The 11,964-nt window shown below is 30.0% G+C and overlaps 1 pseudogene across 1 annotated transcript; it reads left to right on the top strand.

Annotated features, from left to right (window-relative positions):
• Window positions 1-4,764: 4,764 nt before the first annotated feature.
• LOC148278815 (phenoloxidase 2 pseudogene) lies at window positions 4,765-7,543 on the top strand (annotated as a pseudogene). The gene has a single exon (XR_015823073.1). The product of XR_015823073.1 is annotated as a phenoloxidase 2 pseudogene (transcript).
• Window positions 7,544-11,964: the final 4,421 nt, after the last annotated feature.

Here is an 11,964-nt window from a genome sequence, read left to right as displayed (position 1 = left end):
ATCGCAAAGTATTTCAATATAGTACAATGTAAAAACAGCAGTGTAATATTTATAACTTTTTTAAATTATTTTATAATTTTGTAATATGGCACTGTTATATTTAATATTTTTATGTTTATGTTTCTTTAATTATGTTCATGTTATAATCATGTTAATATTTTGAAGCCCTACACTCTATTTCTTCATCCCTTAACCGTCTTACACGCTATTTTTTTCTCTTGTCTTATATACTAATTATTTTTGATATTTACTGTGGAACTCTCTTTATATTTATAAAAAATTTTAATTAGATGTATGGACTATTTTTTTTTACATTCTTCCTTTTTTTTGTTGGTTTTCCCAAATAAATAAAAACAAATAAAAGGCGTTTGTACCGTGTATACTGACAAAATAAAAAAATAAAATATTAGCATAAAACGTACTTGGTTTTATGTTTTTTTTTAATTTTTGAAATACTTGAGTTGGTTTTTTTTATGTACCTACTTCAAACGTTTTTCATTATTTGTACTTTTATATGTTGGTGTGCCATGTATTTTTAACGATTTTTTTGTTTCATTTAATATATTTATTTATTCAAAATTACACTTGTTTAAATATAAATGAACTTATTTAGGCTTTTTAGGCTATGTTCGTGTCAAACCATAATAATAAACAATAAAAATACGTGGTAAAGTTAAGTATATTAATTGAAAATGACACTTGAGCAATAGAATAAGAATATAGAAAAACAAGGTATAAGTAATAAATAATACAATTACAAAGAAAACAATGTAAAAAGGATAATCAGATATAAATATTAAATAATAAATTGTACAAATTTAGATTAATTCATAGTCAAATATAAAAAAAATAATAGTATTATTGAAATCAATAGAAAAAAATATATCTATATTTAAACATAATTTATTTATTTATTCATATTTTTTTCTCTTACAAACTATAAATTATAATAAAAATAATGTGTAATAACCTCACTGGGGTTACCCGTACCGAGGACACTTAACAATATAGTTTTTTTTTAAAAATATTTTTACGTTTGATAATAAACAAAGAAGACTAACTTAATAAACAGAGATAATTAACAAAATGTTCAGACAATTTTAAACACTACGTATTTATGTTTATATTTAATTTATGTACATCTATATTATTTATATTACAAAACGCACAATGAAAGTACAAAAACCCTTGTTGAAAAAATTTAAATGATCATAGAAACAAAAAACAAACAAACAAACCCATCTTTGCATACAGATCTCGCTTCCTCTACATTCATGCATCTTCTCATGCACGCGCGCTGATTATTCCGACTTTTGACATGTCCATCTTTAAGTATTTGTTGGATTTGGTCATGCCATGTCTTTCTCGGTCTTCCTCTATTTCTGCATCCATCAACATTCGCATTGTAAATATTCTTAGCCGTTCTCTCGCTGTCCATTCGTTCTACATGTCCAAACCAGCGCATAGCTCCTTTCTTGATTTTGTCGATAATGCTTGTCTCAGCCTTACATAATCATAGAAATAAGATTTCTAGAAACTCACTCTCTACTATCGTCAGAAATAGAAGTAATAAACAATATGCCAAATAAGAGTGAGAACCAAATTAAATAATAAATAATAAAAAAACAAAAATATCTTACAATTAATTTTTTTTACGGTGTTGTATATGTTGTTAAAATGATTTGAAAAAAAGTTTTTGTTATTAATGATAGTTTTAATTTTTAATAATATATACATATTACAAAATATATAAGGTATGAAATGTAATGTTTTTCAAATTAAATTAATATTAATGTAGGTTAAGTATGAAACAATCAAAGCAATATATAAGAACCCGCTGACGAGTCAAATGCTTAAAATTCAGTAGGACTTTAATTTCATACTATTGTGTATATATTGAAAAAAAATGAAACGAAAAAATCTGAAATATTCTTCATCCCTATTTTGTTAACTTCAAAATAATGAGATCGAGAAAATGTTAAGGAAATATGAAAATTGTTAGCCGGTTTAAGTGATAACATTTTATACTATGTAACATTTACAATTCTACCGTTGTTTTTGTATGATTTGAAAAAAAAACCTTATGCTTTTGTTATGTTTGTGTCCTTGAAAAAAATGATTGACACACCGAAATACTTGTGTACATATTTTCTTTATAACCAATTTGAAAAAATAAAATATTTCTAGTTACTCAAAATATTATGGAATAAACATAAAACGACTTTAACACTGATTATAAAACTTATTTAATAAAATATTATTGAATATATCTACATGATGATAATTCTAGTCTTTTTGTCATGTTACTCTTAAAAAACGGGAATAGTAAAGATTAATTAAAATTAGACTAGAGTGGACTTAATGAAATATTGTAAATATGTAATAGATTTGGTTATTTATTTTATTTTTCTTATTATAAATGGCTTTTTTGATCATTAAGATTTCCAATTTGTCAAATTTAAAATTTTATTTTCAACACAAAAAAATTAGTAGTATCCAATTATTGAGATTCAGATTTTTTCTATCAAATTGTTCGCGAATTCAGAAAATATTGCTTTTAAAGCATGTTATTTTGATTTGAGTCTTCAATAAAATGAACATTCACGTCACAAAAAATACTAATACTTATTTTTTTTGGGGTACTTTTAAAAGTAATCAAGATAAGGTAAATAAAAAACTACGGGGGTGTTTCAGTTCTCTGTGTCACTTATTTACCGTACGAATTTCCCAATAAATGTTGGGAAAAGATTTGATGGAAGTTCTTAATGACAAGTGTCGACTTGCCATTTGCGAAAATGTTTCCATTTAGAAAAACGTGTGGGGATGAAACTTCTTTCATTTCCGGCAAAACAGTGCTTACGCCTGAAATAAAAAGGGATTTAAGGTGGTCTTTAATATTTCAAAGTGGAGGTTAAGAGATTACTATTCAACCCTAGGTCATTCCCACCCCTCGGGTCAATAAGTAATGACTTAAACTTACACAAGTCTAACTCTCGGGTTTCCGGTATCTAACGAGAATATTCAAATGCATTAATTATGTATTATATAACTCGTTCAAATGACCGTTATTTTTCGTTAAGTGGTATTCGTTTAAGAATATTTAATTATCATCATCATCGTTGCCGTATCCGCACATAATGGTGCATTTCTGACCGTATGCTTCTTTAAAATAAAATTAATAAGGAACTGCATTGGTAAATCGATTGTAACTTGAATAAAAAAAAATCATAACGGTAATTTTGAAACGGTAATTCATCATCACAAGAACTAAATTTAAAAAATGTGTATATAATTAGTTAATATATTAGTACCTATCTAATGAAAAACAAGCTAAAACCTTTATCTACATAACCCCTGGGCCCCGATTACAAGGGGAAGTTAACAGAGTTATCTTTAACTGTCATTAAAGAAAAACCGATATTTATATACAGAAATGAGTATATTAGTATAAAAATATAAAAAATCTTTGTCAGTAACATATAATTGAACATGTTTAGAAGAAAAATTTGTCTGCTTTTTCTGCTTTTCATACATAAAACTATATTTTACTTTGAAGATAAATGTTAACTTCCAATTGTAATCGGGGCCCTGGGAAAGAAACCCAGCTTGTATACAAACATTTGGACATACTAAAAACATTGTTGGTTAAACTGGTATTAGAAGATTTATAAAAAAATCATAATTGTTGCCTAGTAGGTGATATGATTCAGCCGGATGAATCTCACCCACACAATAAAGGTCTCGGCTATTTTACTTTTAAAAAGTCAACAAATGAAAGAAAGTGGAAATATCAACGCTTATAGGCAGATTGGAGAATGTTTCAGCTCTTTTATATCACAAAAGTCAAAAACTGGAAGAGCTGTCGAAATATAAATAATTAAATTCGGGTAGAATTGAGAATGTTACACAGCGTGTAACGTGGCCACTTAAACCAGCCAATGACAGGTAGTAGCCCTGTCAATGCTTAGACTTACATATTCCCCTTCATTTTTTTCTCTTTTTCTACTGCAACAAATTTATATTTAAATAACCCCTTAGGGAGGAAACCTATCCTGTCCATAAATGTTTAAAAGAACTCAAAACATTGTTTTTCATGTTATGTTTTTAAAAAAAAAACAATTTCTTTAGTATTTATTCATGAATCTTTTAAATATAAGTAGATTAATTAGAAACGGGTGTTATTTCCAAACGAGTATTTATATAAAATTAATAAAACAATAATTGAATTATGATTTAAGATAAAATAATGCTTATTGTACGATAAAAACAAAACTGATAATTTTTGTAATTTTTTGTCTATAGACTAATATATTAGTATGAAATAGTTCATGTTTTTGTTTGAGTACTTATCTAAAATTGAATTAAATTAATTTAATTGATGTATTATTTGAAAAATAATAATAAATATTGATTTATAAAAGTTGTACTCGCCAATTGAATTATTGAAGTGTTTTCAATTTAATTTTTCATTTTGTTTGTATAGGTAAAAGTACAAAATGTTTCACTCAAAAAATCTCTTTGTTAACCAAGATAAAATAAAAATACTAATAATAAGATAACCAAGGAAAGGCCAATTCATAGACCACTAATAAATCATTGATTTTATCAACTATTTCGTAAATAAATGTTAGCTAAACATTGATAAGAAATTGCGCAAAATAATATTGTTTTCGAATCATTTTTTGTTTATTTGTTAAAATTGCACATGGCACTACAAAAGGTGTTGTATTATAAAAACATCATTTTTGAATACAAATAACATTCAACTTTAAAGTGTTGTACCGTACAAATGTCTTCAAACGCTAAAACTGGTGCAACGGCTGGTAATGGTGGAGCAACGACCACTGCTAGTGCTGGAGAAACTGCGGCGACTGCAAATGCAGGGGGAGGCAAAGCAGTAGCAGGCACTGCCGCTGGAGGAGGTAAGACTGCAGCACCAGCCAAAACTACTGCAGTAGCAAATACTGGCGGAAACAAAGCTGTTGCAGGAGCTGCTACTGGAGGTGGAAAAACTCCAGCCAAAACTGGAACTGGAGCAGCGGCAAGCACCAGTGCTAGTGCTACTAAAACTCCCGCACCAGCCAAAGGAACTACAGTTTCAAAACCAGCTACAACTACTGATACTAAAACTCCTGCTCCGGCCAAAGCAACTGCAGTTAAAAAACCAGCAACTTATACAAAACCAGCGGCAACAGGAGTTACTAAACCAGCAGTGGGTACGAAACCAGCAGAAGGTACAAAACCACCAGCAGCAGCTGATAAACCTGCAGGCACCCCAGCAAGTACTGCAAAACCAACAGGTACTCCACCTGGCACAGCCCCTACAACGACTACTACAGCGTATTCTCAGCCGGAAATTCTGCGATTTTTATTTGAACGTCCATCTGAACCAATTATCTTACCGAAAGGCAGCGATGCGAAAGCAGTATTTGATGTTCCTATTGTATTTCTTAAAGAACGTTATCAACCGATCTGCGAGGATGTTAAGAAAAGGTTTGATACATCAGATCGAAATATTATTCCTGTAAAAAACATAACTGTTCCGGACTTAACTATTCCACTTAAATTAGGAATTAAGGACAACTTTACTCTTTTTTTACCCGAGCATGTAAAAATGGCTGAAAAGTTAATTGCTATTTTCATGGATCAAAGAACAGTTGATGATTTGATATCAGTAGCGGTTTATGCCCATGAAAGAATCAACCCATATCTATTCAATTATGCTTTATCGGTTGCTCTTCTCCATAGAACCGACACTAAGAACGTGTTGCTACCAAATTTCCTTCAGTCCTTCCCAGGAAAATTTATAGATAGTAATGCATTTTCTGCAATTCGTCAAGAAACGGCTGTGGTTCCCAAAGCGATAAGAGAACCGATTGAAATCCCACAAGAATTCACTGCTAACGCGAGGGAACCTGAACAAAAGCTCGCGTACTTCCGTGAGGATATTGGAATCAATACTCATCACTGGCATTGGCATCTTGTGTATCCAACAGGAGCTGAAAATCGCGCTATAGTAGATAAAGACAGACGAGGTGAACTTTTCTATTACATGCATCAACAAGTGTTGGCAAGATTTAACGCAGAGCGATTCAGTAACGATTTACCTCGCGTTAAGAGTTTTGATAATTTGAGACAGTCAGTACCTGAAGGATATTTCCCAAAACTGGAAGTAGCCGTTGCAAGCAGAGCATGGCCACCTCGTTTTAGGAATACTCCATTGTCCGATATTGATCGACCATTAGATGAATTTACTCTTAAAATCGAGGAAATTGAACTTTGGGCAAAGAATATAAAGGAGGTTATTGAAAAGGGTGTTGCCAAATCTAGAGATGGCAAAGATATTATTCTTACGGAACAAACTGGTATCGACATTCTCGGAAATATGGTTGAAGCTTCTATGTTAACGCCAGGAAACTATGGTAGCTTGCATAACTTAGGACACATGCTTTTCGCTTTATGTCATGATCCCGATGGTAGGTTCCTAGAATCATTTGCAGTTATGGGAGATACTGCAACAGCTATGAGAGATCCAGTTTTCTACCGTTGGCATACTTATATTAATGACATATTTGTTTCTCACAAAAACAAACAACCTCAATATACTGTGGCACAGTTGGAGTTTAAAGACGTGAGTGTCACCTGTGTAAAGGTCACTATTGATAAAAAGCCTATAAACCAGCTTATTACTCATTGGCAAAAGAGTGATGTTGATCTGTCTCGTGGAATGGACTTTACCCCAAGAAGTCCGGTTCTGGTTAGGTTCACACATCTTCAAAACGAAGAATTTTCATTTGTTATCAATGCCAATAATGCTTCAAACAAACAGTTATTCGGAACAGCTCGCATATTTATGGCTCCAAGATGTAAAGAAAATGGCGTTGTAATGCAGTTCAATGAACAAAGACATTTAATGATAGAAATGGATAGATTTAAGGTCACACTCAAACCTGGCGCTAATGTTATAAAGCGCAGTTCATTGGATTCTTCTGTGACTATTCCATACGAGAGAACTTTCCGCGATCATGACACTAACCGCCCAGCAGAAGATAGTCCGAGTTTATATGCTTTTAATTTCTGTGGTTGCGGGTGGCCTCAGCATATGTTCGTTCCCAAGGGAACAACAAAGGGAATGGTATTTGATTTGTTTGTCATGATTTCCAACTATGAGGATGACAAGGTTGTACAGGACATTTCAGGGGCTTGTAATGATGCAGAAAGCTTCTGCGGTATTCAAGACAAGAAGTATCCAGATAAGAGGACAATGGGATATCCATTCGACCGCCTAGGCCGAGACGGTTGCTCGACTCTCGCTCAGTTCTTGACCCCCAACATGAAGGTTCAAGAAATTACTGTGAAATTTGAGGATCGCACCGTTATTAAAACTCTGGAACCGACAAAGGAAATATCTGTGGTTCCTGCTTCAAAACCTTAAACATACGACTCAATGTATCTATCGACCTTGGAAATGATCTGGCAAATAAAAATAATGTATTGATTACAAAATGTTCTATAATATTCAATAAATATGATAATCATTGTATTACCGGCTAATTATTTATTTTTTATTTTCTTTATTTATTTATTTAATCCAATATAAAATACAAATACATAGTTAACAAAAATGTTCATACAATAGGTAGGTACATTCGATATATTTTTATTTTTATTTATGGATATAGCCACTCCTCTGGCCCACAGGCACGTTTCGGAGTGTCAGTGTATTATTTATTCATACATAATTGTACATTATTTCACATCAATTGAGTAAAAATTTAAAAGAAATATAACCAAATTAAAAAATTAAAACATACCAACATCAATAAAACGAAAAAAGATAATCAAGTAGCTAAAATTATATTCTTATATGAAATTCTTATATGAAACATATTCCTCAGCTTCCTGTCTCTTTGTGGGTATTTACAAGCATTTTATTTTGGACAAACCCTTTTTGATTTCTGAGATAATTTTTATTCTTATTTTTTAAGAGCCTACTTTACTTTGATGATATCATTAAATGGTATCAATTTTATTTTCTAAATGGATATCTCCGACATCGTCAGCACATACTGTTTTATCATATAAATAAAACACGAGTGATACTTTAATCCACAAATTTGGAATATCCAGTGACCGGTTTCATCGCTTTCGCGACATCTTCGAGAAAGGTTTCTTTATTAAAGAGTTAAATGTATTTATACAAAACAGAGGTAAGGATAGATAATTCAAAGTTATATGTAAGTTAATTAAATAAAGTTATTTTTATCTTAAGGATTATTATCAAAAAATTTTCTTTGGGTTAACTAATGAGTTGATATAATGCTATTTTAATGAGTTTAAGTATTTTAGTAATCCATTACTTTACTCATTGTAATATAATTTTACTAATGACTTTTTACCCTTTGTTTTTCAGAAAACATTATTTACAAAACCACACTCACGAAGGATGGGACACTAAAAATAAAATAAAATACTTAAACTCATTAAAATAGCATTATATCAACTCATTAGTTAACCCAAAGATTTTTTTTTGATTATGATCCTTAAGATAAAAATAACTTTATTTAATTTACTTACATATAACTTTGAATTATCTATCCTTACCTCTGTTTTGTATAAATACATTTAACTCTCTAATAAAGATACCAGTCTCGAAGATGTCGCGAAAGCGATGAAACCGGTCACTGGATATTCCAAATTTGTGGATTAAAGTATCACTCGTGTTTTATTTATATAATAAATTACAATGAACTTCCATCAAGAATTTTCACTTACAAACTTAAATGTTTTACAAACTGTTTTACATACCGGCTTCCAGAACCAATCTTCTTCTGGTCATATCGATAGGAAGAGCAACCAAGCAGCTGAACATGATCACTTTGAAGATCAACATCTTTTACATCAGTAAAACTATTATGTTTTAGAGGCAAATACTCTAGCTGTTATACTTTCAATTTTTTTTCTTTTAAATTTATTTGAAAATTTATTTATAAACCCTTACGGATTATTACGTTCATTTTACATAGAATAATATATACATTTTTCAATCATACTCTGTTGTTCAAAATAATATTTTTTACGTCTTTTGAAAATTTTGTCTGAGTCTTTTGTTTAGTTTTGTCTGGTAGTTTATTGTATAATTTCAGTCCCTGGTTCATTAGTCTTGATTGTCCTTGTCTTGTTTTAGAAAGTTGTATATGGTATTTGTCTGATATTCTCGTATTATGTCCATGTTGACTACAATTTTTAACAAGTTTTGGTTCTTCGTCTACAATTATTATAATATCGATCTGTAGCTCAAGGGTTCCTGGGGTGGTATTCTAAATATTTTCTTTATAAATATATATATATGGCCATTTTTGTGAAAATCACCTCAAGGGCGCTGTACAGTAAATAAATATCCCAGCACGTCTTGCAGCTTCAGATCGATGGACGATTGGAATTCTAGTTCTTCCTTTCCAATTATGATATATTTAAATTATAACACATAGAAGCTAGATTGCAACATGTCTTGCAGTTACAAAGCGCGTGGACGGTAATTTTTCTATCTCCCATTTATATAATGTTTTAATTTTATAACGAAGTTAAGTGTTTGAATAATATTAAATGAAAATAAAATATTTTAAAAACTCATTTTTAAAAATAAGCCTTATATTAGAACAAGTCTTGCAGCTACTGAGCGTATGGTGGGAAAATTCTAGACCTTGTTTACAAAATGTATGTATTCTATGGTTGATAAAATTTACATATAGAAGCAATATTACCAATCGCCTTGCAGCTACATAGCGCATGAACGAGCGGAATTCAAGCTCCTTAAAATTATGTCAATAAATTTACAAAAAATAAACACTGAGCAGAGTAGATATTTGTGAATCTACCTTAAAAGGGGTGATTAGTTTGGGGATTTTCATTTTTTGCATTCGTTTCAACTTTGCTTCATATCTAGCTACACTGATGATTAAACATAAAATAAATATAAACAGGGTAAATCAAACCCGATGATTTACATTTAAAACATTATTGTGACCAAAACAGCACTACCCAAAATACTTTTTTTGAATTGTCCAAAATTGTTTTCTTGCATTAACATCATTCGACGTTTAACCATTTGTGTGGCTTTTTATGGAGCAAAATGACGTCGTATTAAAAAAAAAATCTCGATTTTCTCGCATGCGACTAAACTTTGCTTCGTATATGGTAACACTCATGATTAAACGTCAAATAAATACTAATGTTTGAAACCAAAAATGTTGATTTTTGTGCAGAACATTATTGCAACCTTTTGCATTACCTAAACCACTGAATAAGGTTGAATTGATCAAACTGTTTTACAATATCGAACTATAAAATGAACCTAAGGGAATGACAATATGTATGAATGTGGAAGAAGATATAAATGTATGTCAGGATAGAAGTGTGTGGCGGTCCATTCTCTCTGCCTGCCCCTACCGGGAAATGGCTTGATAGTAGTTGTTGTGTACCATACATTGAGGTTCGAACCTCGCTCTACTCCAACTTGATTTACATTTTCTAATAGTGAGTTATTTACAATTATGGAAATGGAACCTTTTTTCACACATAGGATAAAGGTTGTTTAACTTAAGCTAGCGCGTTCGTAAAACTCACACAAAAGCATTTTAAATCTACAGGCTGTTGATTTAAAAAAAGTTTATATTAAATTTTAACCAAATGTGCTATCTTTATTTTTTATCAACTAGTGTGTAAACATATTTTCTCCAATATAATTTGTACTTTGCATTTTAATTAAACTGAATTAATTATTATTATAATAAACACAATATTAAATAAATAACATGCAGTTTTAAATAAAACTAAAAATACAAAATTCAACTCAATACAAATTTAATTTTATTTTCTTACAAAAAACAAAACACATTACGGAATTCATACACTGGTTTTAATATGTCAGAAGAAATAAATATATAAAATGCGTTTCAATTACATTTTATGAGTATAAGTTTTAATACAACATAATAATATAGTTACAAAAAAACGCAACATATTTTAATGTGAAACACCTCAATGTTGTTTACTTTAAGTCCTTTTTTAGTATTTGACTACAAAATTTTAACTCCGGTATCCTAATTAAAATCGTGATTTGAATTTATGAGATGATCGGTAAACTCTATCAATCAAAAATCAAAAGATCAAAAAAAAAAAAATATATTTTTTATATGCAAATATTAAAGCTAATGATGTTTTCACAATAAACCTTGATGGACACGTATTGCATTAAAATTGGTTCATCCCTGAGTTGTTCGAATATATTTTTTCTTTACAATGTATTAGTATTTTTTTAATATGTTTATCAGCATAAAAGGCAGGTTTTTACCAACATTAATTAATATGTTTGACCTAAAAGTTAATGCTATGAACATTAATAATATTTGTTATTTACTTGAAAACACCTTTCATTTTTTTTACTTTTTATTCCACTTAGTTAAATCAGGAATATTTTGAGTATGTCCAAATGTTCTGAGATAAGGTTGAGATCTACCCCTTAGGAATCAAGTTTATCTTTTTTTTTAACATGTTTTTTTTTTTAAAACTTTATTTCAACAGAGAAGGAAAACATTTATCACCTCTTTTACTCCACAAAATTCAACAGATGGAAGAGTTGAGGAAATGTAGATGCTCAAACATGGGCACGATAATGAATGTTACAAAGTGTGTAAAATGGCCACTTAACTTATATATAACATTTCTTTTTTTACTAATAATATTTCATTGATCCCAAACATTCAAAATTTTCCTTCTTTTAAAAAATACGCACTATCCTGGATTCAAACTAAAGATATAAATTATTTTTTTCTATGATATATTTTGTTGCCCTTTAATAATAAGGAATCTTTTAATGTTTTTTTATATTTTTTATTTCCTTTTTTAATTTCTATAACTCTCTCTCTAACAATGATCGTCTAAAGGATGCCAAAAATCAGCAAA

The sequence above is a fragment of the Micrasema longulum genome, unplaced genomic scaffold, assembly GCF_059751315.1.
Source record: "Micrasema longulum isolate JH-2025_06_02 unplaced genomic scaffold, ASM5975131v1 h1tg000824l, whole genome shotgun sequence".
Taxonomy (NCBI): Eukaryota; Metazoa; Arthropoda; class Insecta; order Trichoptera; family Brachycentridae; genus Micrasema; species Micrasema longulum.
The sequence above is the reverse complement of the archived record's forward strand: the minus strand, read 5'-3'. Positions and strand labels throughout refer to the sequence as shown.